The following is an 11,660-nucleotide window of genomic DNA, read 5'->3' as shown; positions in this document are numbered from 1 at the left end:
CCAGGGAGCCGGCGGTTGTACGCGCCCGGCGTCCCTGGTTGCTAGGCGCCGGGCCGCACCGACGAGCGGACCCCGGCGCCTAACAATATTAGTGAAACGCAGCGCTGGGCGCTCAGCACAGAATAAAAACAAATACAGAAATTTTTTAAATAAAAGCTACATGTGGTTTAAACGTCCGTGCAGGACTGAGCCAGGAAAGCAGTTGGAGTACACTGTGATACGCAGGTGATGGAGTACACTGTGATACGCAGGTGATGGAGTACACTGTGATACGCAGGTGATGGAGTACACTGTGATACGCAGGTGATGGAGTACACTGTGATACGCAGGTGATGGAGTACACTGTGACACGCAGGTGATGGAGTACACTGTGATACGCAGGTGATGGAGTACACTGTGATACGCAGGTGATGGAGTACACTGTGATACGCAGGTGATGGAGTACACTGTGATACGCAGGTGATGGAGTACACTGTGATACGCAGGTGATGGAGTACACTGTGATACGCAGGTGATGGAGTACACTGTGACACGCAGGTGATGGAGTACACTGTGATACGCAGGTGATGGAGTACACTGTGACACGCAGGTGATGGAGTACACTGTGATACGTAGTTGATGGAGTACACTGTGATACGCAGGTGATGGAGTACACTGTGATACGCAGGTGATGGAGTACACTGTGATACGCAGGTGATGGAGTACACTGTGATACGCAGGTGATGGAGTACACTGTGACACGCAGGTGATGGAGTACACTGTGATACGCAGGTGATGGAGTACACTGTGATACGCAGGTGATGGAGTACACTGTGACACGCAGGTGATGGAGTACACTGTGACACGCAGGTGATGGAGTACACTGTGATACGCAGGTGATGGAGTACACTGTGATACGCAGGTGATGGAGTACACTGTGATACGCAGGTGATGGAGTACACTGTGATACGCAGGTGATGGAGTACACTGTGATACGCAGGTGATGGAGTACACTGTGATACGCAGGCGATGGAGTACACTGTGATACGCAGGTGATGGAGTACACTGTGATACGCAGGTGATGGAGTACACTGTGATACGCAGGTGATGGAGTACACTGTGACACGCAGGCGATGGAGTACACTGTGATACGCAGGCGATGGAGTACACTGTGATACGCAGGTGATGGAGTACACTGTGATACGCAGGTGATGGAGTACACTGTGATACGCAGGTGATGGAGTACACTGTGATACGCAGGTGATGGAGTACACTGTGATACGCAGGTGATGGAGTACACTGTGATACGCAGGTGATGGAGTACACTGTGATACGCAGGTGATGGAGTACACTGTGATACGCAGGTGATGGAGTACACTGTGATACGCAGGTGATGGAGTACACTGTGATACGCAGGTGATGGAGTACACTGTGATACGCAGGTGATGGAGTACACTGTGACACGCAGGTGATGGAGTACACTGTGATACGCAGGTGATGGAGTACACTGTGACACGCAGGTGATGGAGTACACTGTGATACGCAGGTGATGGAGTACACTGTGATACGCAGGTGATGGAGTACACTGTGATACGCAGGTGATGGAGTACACTGTGATACGCAGGCGATGGAGTACACTGTGACACGCAGGTGATGGAGTACACTGTGATACGCAGGTGATGGAGTACACTGTGATACGCAGGTGATGGGGTACACTGTGATACGCAGGTGATGGAGTACACTGTGACACGCAGGTGATGGAGTACACTGTGATACGCAGGTGATGGAGTACACTGTGATACGCAGGTGATGGAGTACACTGTGATACGCAGGCGATGGAGTACACTGTGACACGCAGGCGATGGAGTACACTGTGACACGCAGGCGATGGAGTACACTGTGACACGCAGGTGATGGAGTACACTGTGATACGCAGGTGATGGAGTACACTGTGACACGCAGGTGATGGAGTACACTGTGACACGCAGGTGATGGAGTACACTGTGACACGCAGGTGATGGAGTACACTGTGACACGCAGGTGATGGAGTACACTGTGATACGCAGGTGATGGAGTACACTGTGATACGCAGGTGATGGAGTACACTGTGATACGTAGGTGATGGAGTACACTGTGATACGCAGGTGATGGAGTACACTGTGATACGCAGGCGATGGAGTACACTGTGATACGCAGGTGATGGAGTACACTGTGATACGCAGGTGATGGAGTACACTGTGATACGCAGGTGATGGAGTACACTGTGATACGCAGGTGATGGAGTACACTGTGATACGCAGGTGATGGAGTACACTGTGATACGCAGGTGATGGAGTACACTGTGATACGCAGGTGATGGAGTACACTGTGATACGCAGGTGATGGAGTACACTGTGATACGCAGGTGATGGAGTACACTGTGATACGCAGGTGATGGAGTACACTGTGATACGCAGGTGATGGAGTACACTGTGATACGCAGGTGATGGAGTACACTGTGATACGCAGGTGATGGAGTACACTGTGACACGCAGGCGATGGAGTACACTGTGATACGCAGGTGATGGAGTACACTGTGATACGCAGGTGATGGAGTACACTGTGATACGCAGGTGATGGAGTACACTGTGATACGCAGGTGATGGAGTACACTGTGATACGCAGGTGATGGAGTACACTGTTATACGCAGGTGATGGAGTACACTGTGATACGCAGGTGATGGAGTACACTGTGATACGCAGGTGATGGAGTACACTGTGATACGCAGGTGATGGAGTACACTGTGATACGCAGGCGATGGAGTACACTGTGATACGCAGGCGATGGAGTACACTGTGATACGCAGGTGATGGAGTACACTGTGACACGCAGGCGATGGAGTACACTGTGATACGCAGGTGATGGAGTACACTGTGATACGCAGGTGATGGAGTACACTGTGATACGCAGGTGATGGAGTACACTGTGATACGCAGGTGATGGAGTACACTGTGATACGCAGGTGATGGAGTACACTGTTATACGCAGGTGATGGAGTACACTGTGATACGCAGGTGATGGAGTACACTGTGATACGCAGGTGATGGAGTACACTGTGATACGCAGGTGATGGAGTACACTGATACGCAGGCGATGGAGTACACTGTCATACAGGTTCCGGATCTGCAGTGCTACGCTGGGTAAAGCCTGATGGTGTGCACAGGCTCAGAGGATCTATTTACAATGTCAAATTTATTTTAAAAGAATGTATTTAATTGAAAATGCACCTACTCTCCCTGGTGGTCTAGGGGAAAATCCGGGGCTCTCTGTGGGCTGCTGGGTCCCCGCAGACCTCTCCGGCAGCCTCATCCCTGAGAAAGGGCATGAGAAGGTAGAGGGAAAGCTGCATAACATGGCCAGCTAAGTGGTTCCAGGGAGCTCCAAAGAGCTTCCACTCCATGGCCAAGAAACCCTGCCTGGCGACCTTGGTTGCCCATCTTTGAAGCTGTGATTCAGGCTTGGTCACTTAGCTCAGAGGTTCCCAATCTGTGTGCGGTGGCTCCCCGGGGTGCCTCGGGACACTTGCAGGGGTGACATGGGTTGGTGGTCTAGGACCAATTCAAATTATTCATGGTCAATATAATAGGCAAAACCAGTGCTGGTGGCTGCCAGTCATAACATATGTGGCCAAACAGAAGCAAATCTTGTCCCTCACCACACAGCTGACCCTAAGGATGACATATAAACGTGATCTATTTAATGTAATATTTCTTTCTAAAGTTCTCAATAAGAAATTTTTGGCCTAGGGGTGCCGTGAAAAAAAAATTGATATTCTAGGGCGCCGCGAGTCAAAAAAGTTTGGAATCCACTGAGTCTTAGCTGAATCCTGGAAGTCCGTTTTGGAGGGAACTTTTTCCCCTGGGCGGCGACTGGCAGGTGGGCTCCGGCACAGAGGAGTGAAAACTCCCCATTGTCCATTAGGAACAATGGTAAAGGTGAGCATGCCTTGTGCAGGCCAGACACACGCACTTAACTTGATTGGGTAAAAATAACAGGGCAGGACTAACCCCTGTGGTGTTGTGCATTGGATTAGGATAGAAGAAGGCCTGCCAGCCATGTTTTATGTATATCTTCTGTGACATCGAGAAGAGATGTACAGCTGTGAACATCTGTATGCTGTATTCCCCCAATATCTGCAAGGGAGGAGTCTATCTGAAGACTTTTTGAGCAATAAACATCTTGCTTTCAAGACGACTGCCTTTGTATTCTGTGACAACAGGATTGCGCCAAACTTAATTCTCTTCTCCGGCTGTTCCGGGTTGAGCCCAGTGTCTAAGCTCCACTCTGCCAGCTACCTTACAGGGTCTGTTCCATGGTGAGTGACCAGTGGGAACCAGCCAACACAACCAGGAGGTTTGGCCACAGCTTGTCTGCGCATATGCAGCAGAATTGGTTCCAGGTGCCGATCAAAGGAACCTGATGGTGGCAGCAAAGTACCTTCCCACTGCGCAGTGGGTGGTGTTAGTAACATGCGGTTACTGACGGTAAGTGGGAATCCCCTATAGGCCCAACTCCAGTGCGATCAAACAAGTCTGTGATCGCCTGGCGCAGCGAGGTCCATCCGGTCACAGAGCTACACAGCTTCCAGCGGAGAAATAGATAAACTAAGGTGTATTAGGAAGAGATATATCCAACTAATTGTCTGTGCTGCCGGTTACAGTAGCTGCTGGAGCCCCACACGCTAATCCAGGATTTAGGGTGCAGAGAAACCCATTAGATTCTGCAGTTTACCAGAGGTTTTACCGGTCAAGGAAAAGGCTAAGTACAGTAATTGAATAGCTCCAGGAATTAAACCTGGAACTCTCCCCGTGCAAGATGCTTATATCAATGACAATATACTTTAGATCAGAGGTTCTCAAACTCGGTCCTCAGGGGCCCACACGGTGCATGTTTTACAGGTCTCCTCACAGAATCACAAGTGAAATAATTAGCTCCACCTGTAGACCTTTTAAAATGTGTCAGTGAGTAATTAATACACCTGTGCACCTGCTGGGTTACCTGCAAAACATGCACTGTGTGGGGTCCTGAGGACAGAGTTTGAGAACCTCTGCTTTAGATGCTTGAAAGGGAGGGGGAAGTCTATGCAAGAGACAGGATGGGGATTAACCCCCCCAAACTATACTGGTAACATGACTTGAAAACACACACACACACACACACACACACACACACACCTCCCCCCCCCCCCCCAAAGATATGTGATAGCACTCACAATGTACATATTCCATCATGCTGGGGTGCACAAAATCTCAGGCAATTCCAGGAGTTCATCCAAAAATCTGCCAATTATATCCAATTTTTGTAAAGAGAGCAATCAACAAATGCAAACACAAAGCAGATTGTACCAGATATACATTGTGGTGTTGGCAATTCAATAAAATGTGCCTGATATATAGAATCTTATTTGTATCGACTGTACCCAGGTTTCATTACTTGATATTATGTTAAATGAGGTACCCTTTATCCAGGTGTGACAACAGAAAGAGTGCAGTAAACAATTACAACTTATCTTCACTGCAACTGTTTCCGTTGCTCACCTCCCATTGCCATAAGAAAAAAGTGTCTGGTATACAGGCATGTAAAAGAATTGTGCATAATTTCAATACTGTGAGATATGTTTAAGATTTATTATTCTGATTTAGGAGGTAGTACAGCATGTATAGCAGTCATCCTCATCTGCTTCACGCCATCATCATTGGGGCGGATAACGGGTGAGAGTATGGATTTTTGCCATGCTGATAGAAACACAGATACAGCGCCACTGCGTTTCCCTGTATATGGTGTTGGGTGGACCTTGATACCAATGGCATTGCAAGGTCCAAATGTGCCAACAGGGAACGTGTGAGCATTGGGAAGGAAGAAAAGTGAAGGTGGTCATATGGGTTACCGTGCTGAAAGTAGCGGTTAGAAACTGCTGGACGCGTCTTCCTCCTTCAATGAAAGTACATTTGCCCATGCAGGCTTGGTCACCAGTTAGCTTGACATGATGTTAGCTGTCCATTGTTTTAAGCAAGAGGTTCTCAAACTCGGTCCTCAGGGGCCCACACAGTCCATGTTGTGCAGGTAACCCAGCAGGTGCACAGATGTATTAATTACTCACTGACACATTTTAAAAGGTCCACAGGTGGAGTTAATTATTTCACTTGTGATTCTGTGAGGAGACCTGCAAAACATGCACCGTGTGGGGTCCTGAGGACCGAGTTTGAGAACCTGTGGTTTTAAGCTTCAGTCCCCAATCTGCTTTCAATATACTAATTAGGTGATTTTTTCACCTGTTGCTGATTGCTGGGTGGACTGTGTTGGGCAATTTCTCTGTAGCTGTGCATGCAGCAAGTTTACCAATTAATCCTAGTAACCCCTTATGGTAAATTAAGCCTAAAATAAAATTAGTATTTAATGTATATAAGCTGAATAAACGTGATTATATGACTAATGTCAATTTATATGAACCATTTCTTTTTGAACAGGGTAAAATATTCATTGTGATTAATCCAAATTGTTCAGTACGCTTATATAATACATATAAGTTGGTTGGAACAAAGGAACATATTATGAATCGGACATAATTAATGAATATCAGGAACATAGTGATCATAATGTGTCCCTGTGATACCACGATGTAAATACTAGATTAGTTACAATTTTACACTGCACTCTTTCTGTTGTCACTCCTGGATGAGGGGTACCCCATCTAACACAATATATCAAGTAATGTAACCAGCTGCATTTACTGATTGCATTAAAAGGTGCAGAATAATTAGGGGTAATACTTTCTCTCTGTTTAACTGGAATGCACAAACCGTATGCGTTATTATGAGGTATCCAGCGAAAGCGATAATGTATCCTGTCAAATACTGATTTAGGGGGTTATTTATTAACATTATTGTTACTATGTTTCCTCATCCTTTTCACATTATTTTAGTATCAGCTGAATGTATTTCATAAAAAACTGCTCCAAACCCTTTAATTCACTGCTTTTTAGTAACCCACATCGCACCCCCCCCCCCCCCCCATACTTATAATGGGAAATGTGATGTGGCCAAATTTACTAAAGAAAAATATGAAAAAATACGGCAGTGTGCCCTGTGATGATAACAGCTCAGACTGGCGAAATCACAGGGCAGCATTGCGATAATGAGGCAGTTGCCCCTGGCAGAGAAAGCTGTGCGGGGACCCGGCTCCAGTGATCAGCTCCGTGTATTCGATGGACCCACAAGCCGATCACAGTGTAAAAACGAAAAAAACAAAAACATACTCACCTGTCCAGGGAGCTGGTGTCTGCTGCTCCGGTGAGCGATGTCAGGCGCCGGGTCTCCCATATGCTGCACTGTGACCCCGGTGCAGTAAAGTGACTCTGCAACGCGGCAGTGCACTTTACAGCACCGGGGGTCACAGCGCAGGAGAAGGACCCGGCGACCAGCAGCCTCCTGAAGCAGCGCAGACCAGCTCCCTGGACAGGTGAGTATATTGCTCTTCTGGGGGGGTCCGCTGTGCGCGGGGGTAGTCACAATGGGGCGAGTCGATGCGGGGGTGGCGGGGGCGGCGCATGCGCAGCAGGACATTGGGGTATTTTTTATGAAATATACCCCGATGATGCTGCGAAGAGGCATCGCAGGGACAGAGCTTGACCGCAAGCTCTGTCCCTGCACGCTATAATTGATACATCCCTGTGATCTAATCAATTATCGCAGTGTGAGTTGGGGTGATTTTATTCCCTGTCGTCCGCATCCTGGATGCGGATGGTGATAAATACTGTAGGCCCCTTAGAATCCTAAAGACCATCTGCTGTAAGAGAGTGATCCACTTCCTTGTTGTGCAGAGCAGGGAACCACTGCCTGGGTTACTGACTCAGGTTTCTATTGATGACTGTCTGATTGTACAATGATGGTCATTCCGAGTTGTTCACTCAGTAATTTTTTTCGCATCGCAACGATTTTCCGCTAACTGCGCATGCGCAATGTTCGCACTGCGACTGCGCCAAGTAAATTTGCTATGCAGTTAGGTATTTTACTCACGGCATTACGAGTATTTTTCTTCGTTCTGCTGATCGTAGTGTGATTGACAGGAAGTGGGTGTTTCTGGGCGGAAACTGGCCGTTTTATGGGTGTGTGCGAAAAAACGCTACCGTTCCTGGGAAAAACGCGGGAGTGGCTGAAGAAACGGGGGAGTGTCTGGGAGAACGCTGGGTGTGTTTGTGACGTCAAACCAGGAAGGACAAGCACTGAACTGATCGCAGATGCCGAGTAAGTCTGGAGCTACTCAGAAACTGCTAAGAAGTGTCTATTCGCAATTTTGAGAATCTTTCGTTCGCACTTCTGCTAAGCTAAGATTCACTCCCAGTAGGCGGCGGCTTAGCGTGTGCAATGCTGCTAAAAGTAGCTAGCGAGCGAACAACTCGGAATGAGGGCCCATGTGTAATAGTATATAGGAGTGTGTCTATGACAGCTATGTAATATTCTTCTTACAGTCAGGATATAGTTACAGGTGTTGATTGGTGAAGGTTTTATGAAATAATTATAAATAAGGTTGAAAACCGATAACAAACCTATAATCTTGTATGGAAATGTTTCGTATACTAGAGCGGCGATAATAACATATCTCTGCTATAATAATAGGAGAATAACTGTGCCCTGAATTAACTACTTATGATACTTTGATCTAAGCTGTACGACTCAGGTATTAATTATCCATACATTGGATTTAAGTAAAAATGTCATTCATACAAAAACATCAGCAGAGACAAATATTGGGGGTCATTCCGAGTTGTTCGCTCATTATTTGTTTTTCGCAACGGATCGATTAGTCGCTAATGCGCCTGCGCAATGTCCGCAGTGCGACTGCGCCAAGTAAATTTGCTATGCAGTTAGGTATTTTACTCACGGCATTACGAGGTTTTTTCTTCGTTCTGGTGATCGTAATGTGATTGACAGGAAATGGGTGTTACTGGGCGGAAACTGGCCGTTTTATGGGAGTGTGTGAAAAAACGCTGCCGTTTCTGGGAAAAAGGAGGAGTGTCTGGCCGAACACTGGGTGTGTTTGTGACGTCAAACCAGGAACGACAAGCACTAAACTGATCGCAGATGCCGAGTAAGTCTGGAGTTACTCAGAAACTGCTAAGAAGTGTCTATTCGCAATTCTGCTAATCTTTCGTTGGCAATTTTGATAAGCTAAGATTCACTCCCAGTAGGCGGCGGCTTAGCGTGTGCAATGCTGCTACAAGCAGCTAGCGAGCGAACAACTCGGAATGAGGGCCATTGTCCTTTAATATATATTTAGAATAAGGAGGGGGTAACATACATGGAATTATTTACACAGTCACACAAATCACAATTACTAATATTATCTTAAGTAAGAATATTAAAAGCAGAGCCGGCCCTAACCAATAGGATGTCCTAGGCAAGATTTTGGCTGGTGCCCCCTAGCACCACCGCTGGTTCTGCCTCTGACCTGACACCTCTTTCCCAGCACCATCACCCCTCACCCATAGCAGTCCTTATTTTGGTGTTTGTACCCCTTATATTTTGGGAACAGCCCAAAAAGGGGTGTGTTTTTGCTGGCAAGGGGGCATGGCCACACAATAGTAACCCCAATTACAATTACGCCACACAGTACTGCAACTTCATTCACATTTGATCATGCAATAGTGTCCATAATTCATATTACATCCCACAGTAGTATCACTTTACCTTATAAACGTTACGCCTCACAGTAGAGCCCCTTATTCACATTAAACCACACTGAATTGCTCCTTATTCACATTACACCACACCCTATTGCTCTTTATTCACATTAGATGACACAGTAGTGCCTTTTCTATACGCAACGCCACATAGTAGAGCACCTTATACACGTAATGCCACACATTAGTAATGCATTTATGCACATAGGAGGTCATTCCAAGTTGTTCGCTCGCAAGGCGATTTTAGCAGTATTGCACACGCTAAGCCGCCGCCTACTGGGAGTGAATCCTAGCTTCTTAAAATTGCGAACGATGTATTCGCAATATTGTGATTACAAACTTCTTAGCAGTTTAAGAGTAGCTTCTGACTTACTCGGCATCTGCGATCAGTTCTGTGCTTGTCGTTCCTGGTTTGACGTCACAAACACACCCAGCGTTCGCCCAGACACTCCCCCGTTTCTCCAGCCACTCCCGCGTTTTTTCCGGAAACTGTAGCGTTTTTTCCCACACGCCCTTAAAACGGCCTGTTTCCGCCCAGTAACACCCATTTCCTGTCAATCACACTACGATCGCCGGAGCGAAGAAAAAGCCGTGAGAAAAAATACTATCTTCATAGCAAAATTACTTGGCGCAGTCGCAGTGCGGATATTGCGCATGCGCACTAAGCGGAAAATCAATGCGATGCGAAGAAATTTACCGAGTGAACGACTCGGAATGAGGGCCATAATTCCACACAGTAATGCCCCTTACAAATATGAGACTCATTATTAATGTCCTTACAAACATAATGCGCCTTACACATTATGACATCCTTTATTAATGCCCTTTTTACACATAATGTCCCTTACATATATGCTGCACATTATTAATGCCCTTATACACATAATGACACACATAGTGCTCCCTACACATTTGCTGCACATTATTAATGCTCTTATACACATAATGACACATAGTGCTCCCTACACATTTGCTGCACATTATTAGTGCCCCTATACACATAATGACACGCATACAATAGTACCCTGTTACACATATGCCGCACATTATTAATGCTCTTATACACATAATGACACACATAGTGCCCCCTACACATTTGCTGCACATTATTAGTGCCCCTATACACATAATGACACACATACAGTAGTACCCTGTTGCACATATGCCGCACATTATTAATGCCCTTATACACATAATGACACACATAGTGCCCCTTACACATATGTTGCACATTATTAATGCATTTTTACATGGCACACATAATGCTTCTTACACATATTCTGAACACTACTGCACAACCAACCCACTCACATGCACACAGCACTCACACTGCCACTAACACTGTGACCTCTGCTTGGATACAGATGTGTCCTCACATATATTGCATCAATGCTAACGTTGGGCACCTTTTTTTAATGATAATGCATCTTATTTGCACTGCTATGTGGCTAGGATGCACAAGCAGCTTCTGCTGATTAAACTGATATGCATCATGCCTATATACTGTGTGAGACTGTGGCTGTATCTGCATATGAAATGCTACACACAGAATATAGGCATGCCGCATATCATTTTAATCAGCAGAAGCTGCTGATGCCCCTAGGCATATCAAATGCCCTAGGCAATTGCCTAGTTTGCCTTTACCTATGGCCGACTCTGATTAAAAGTTACGTTTTACAATTAACAATCATCTCAATTTAATCATCACATATACAAATATAAAAGAGCGCTCCAAAATAGCAGATGCCGATAAGTAGATATGAGCAGGTTAAGGTTTGGATTGTTGGGGCACCTCCAGCACCTATGGGATTCATTTTTAGTGGCTGTTTTTTTACGAATTGAAAGTATCAATTATATGTCAAGTCTGGTGCAGGATACTAAAATACCACTGCACATAGTGGCCCTCATTCCGAGTTGATAGCTCGTTAATTTTTTTTTGCACCGGAGCGATTTGTCGCTAAT

General features: G+C 46.2%; 2 protein-coding genes across 4 annotated transcripts in view; both read left to right on the top strand.

Annotated features, from left to right (window-relative positions):
• The window catches only part of LOC134933874 (solute carrier organic anion transporter family member 1A2-like), a 279,409-nt gene that overhangs the window by 58,456 nt on the left and 209,293 nt on the right, over positions 1-11,660 (top strand). The window lies entirely within an intron of this gene.
• The window catches only part of LOC134933872 (solute carrier organic anion transporter family member 1C1-like), a 112,620-nt gene that overhangs the window by 37,848 nt on the left and 63,112 nt on the right, over positions 1-11,660 (top strand). The gene's annotated exons all lie outside the window — the stretch shown is intronic.

This window comes from Pseudophryne corroboree, chromosome 6 (assembly GCF_028390025.1).
Source record: "Pseudophryne corroboree isolate aPseCor3 chromosome 6, aPseCor3.hap2, whole genome shotgun sequence".
Classification (NCBI taxonomy): Eukaryota; Metazoa; Chordata; class Amphibia; order Anura; family Myobatrachidae; genus Pseudophryne; species Pseudophryne corroboree.
Note: the sequence above shows the minus strand (reverse complement) of the source record. Positions and strands in the feature narration are given on the sequence as shown.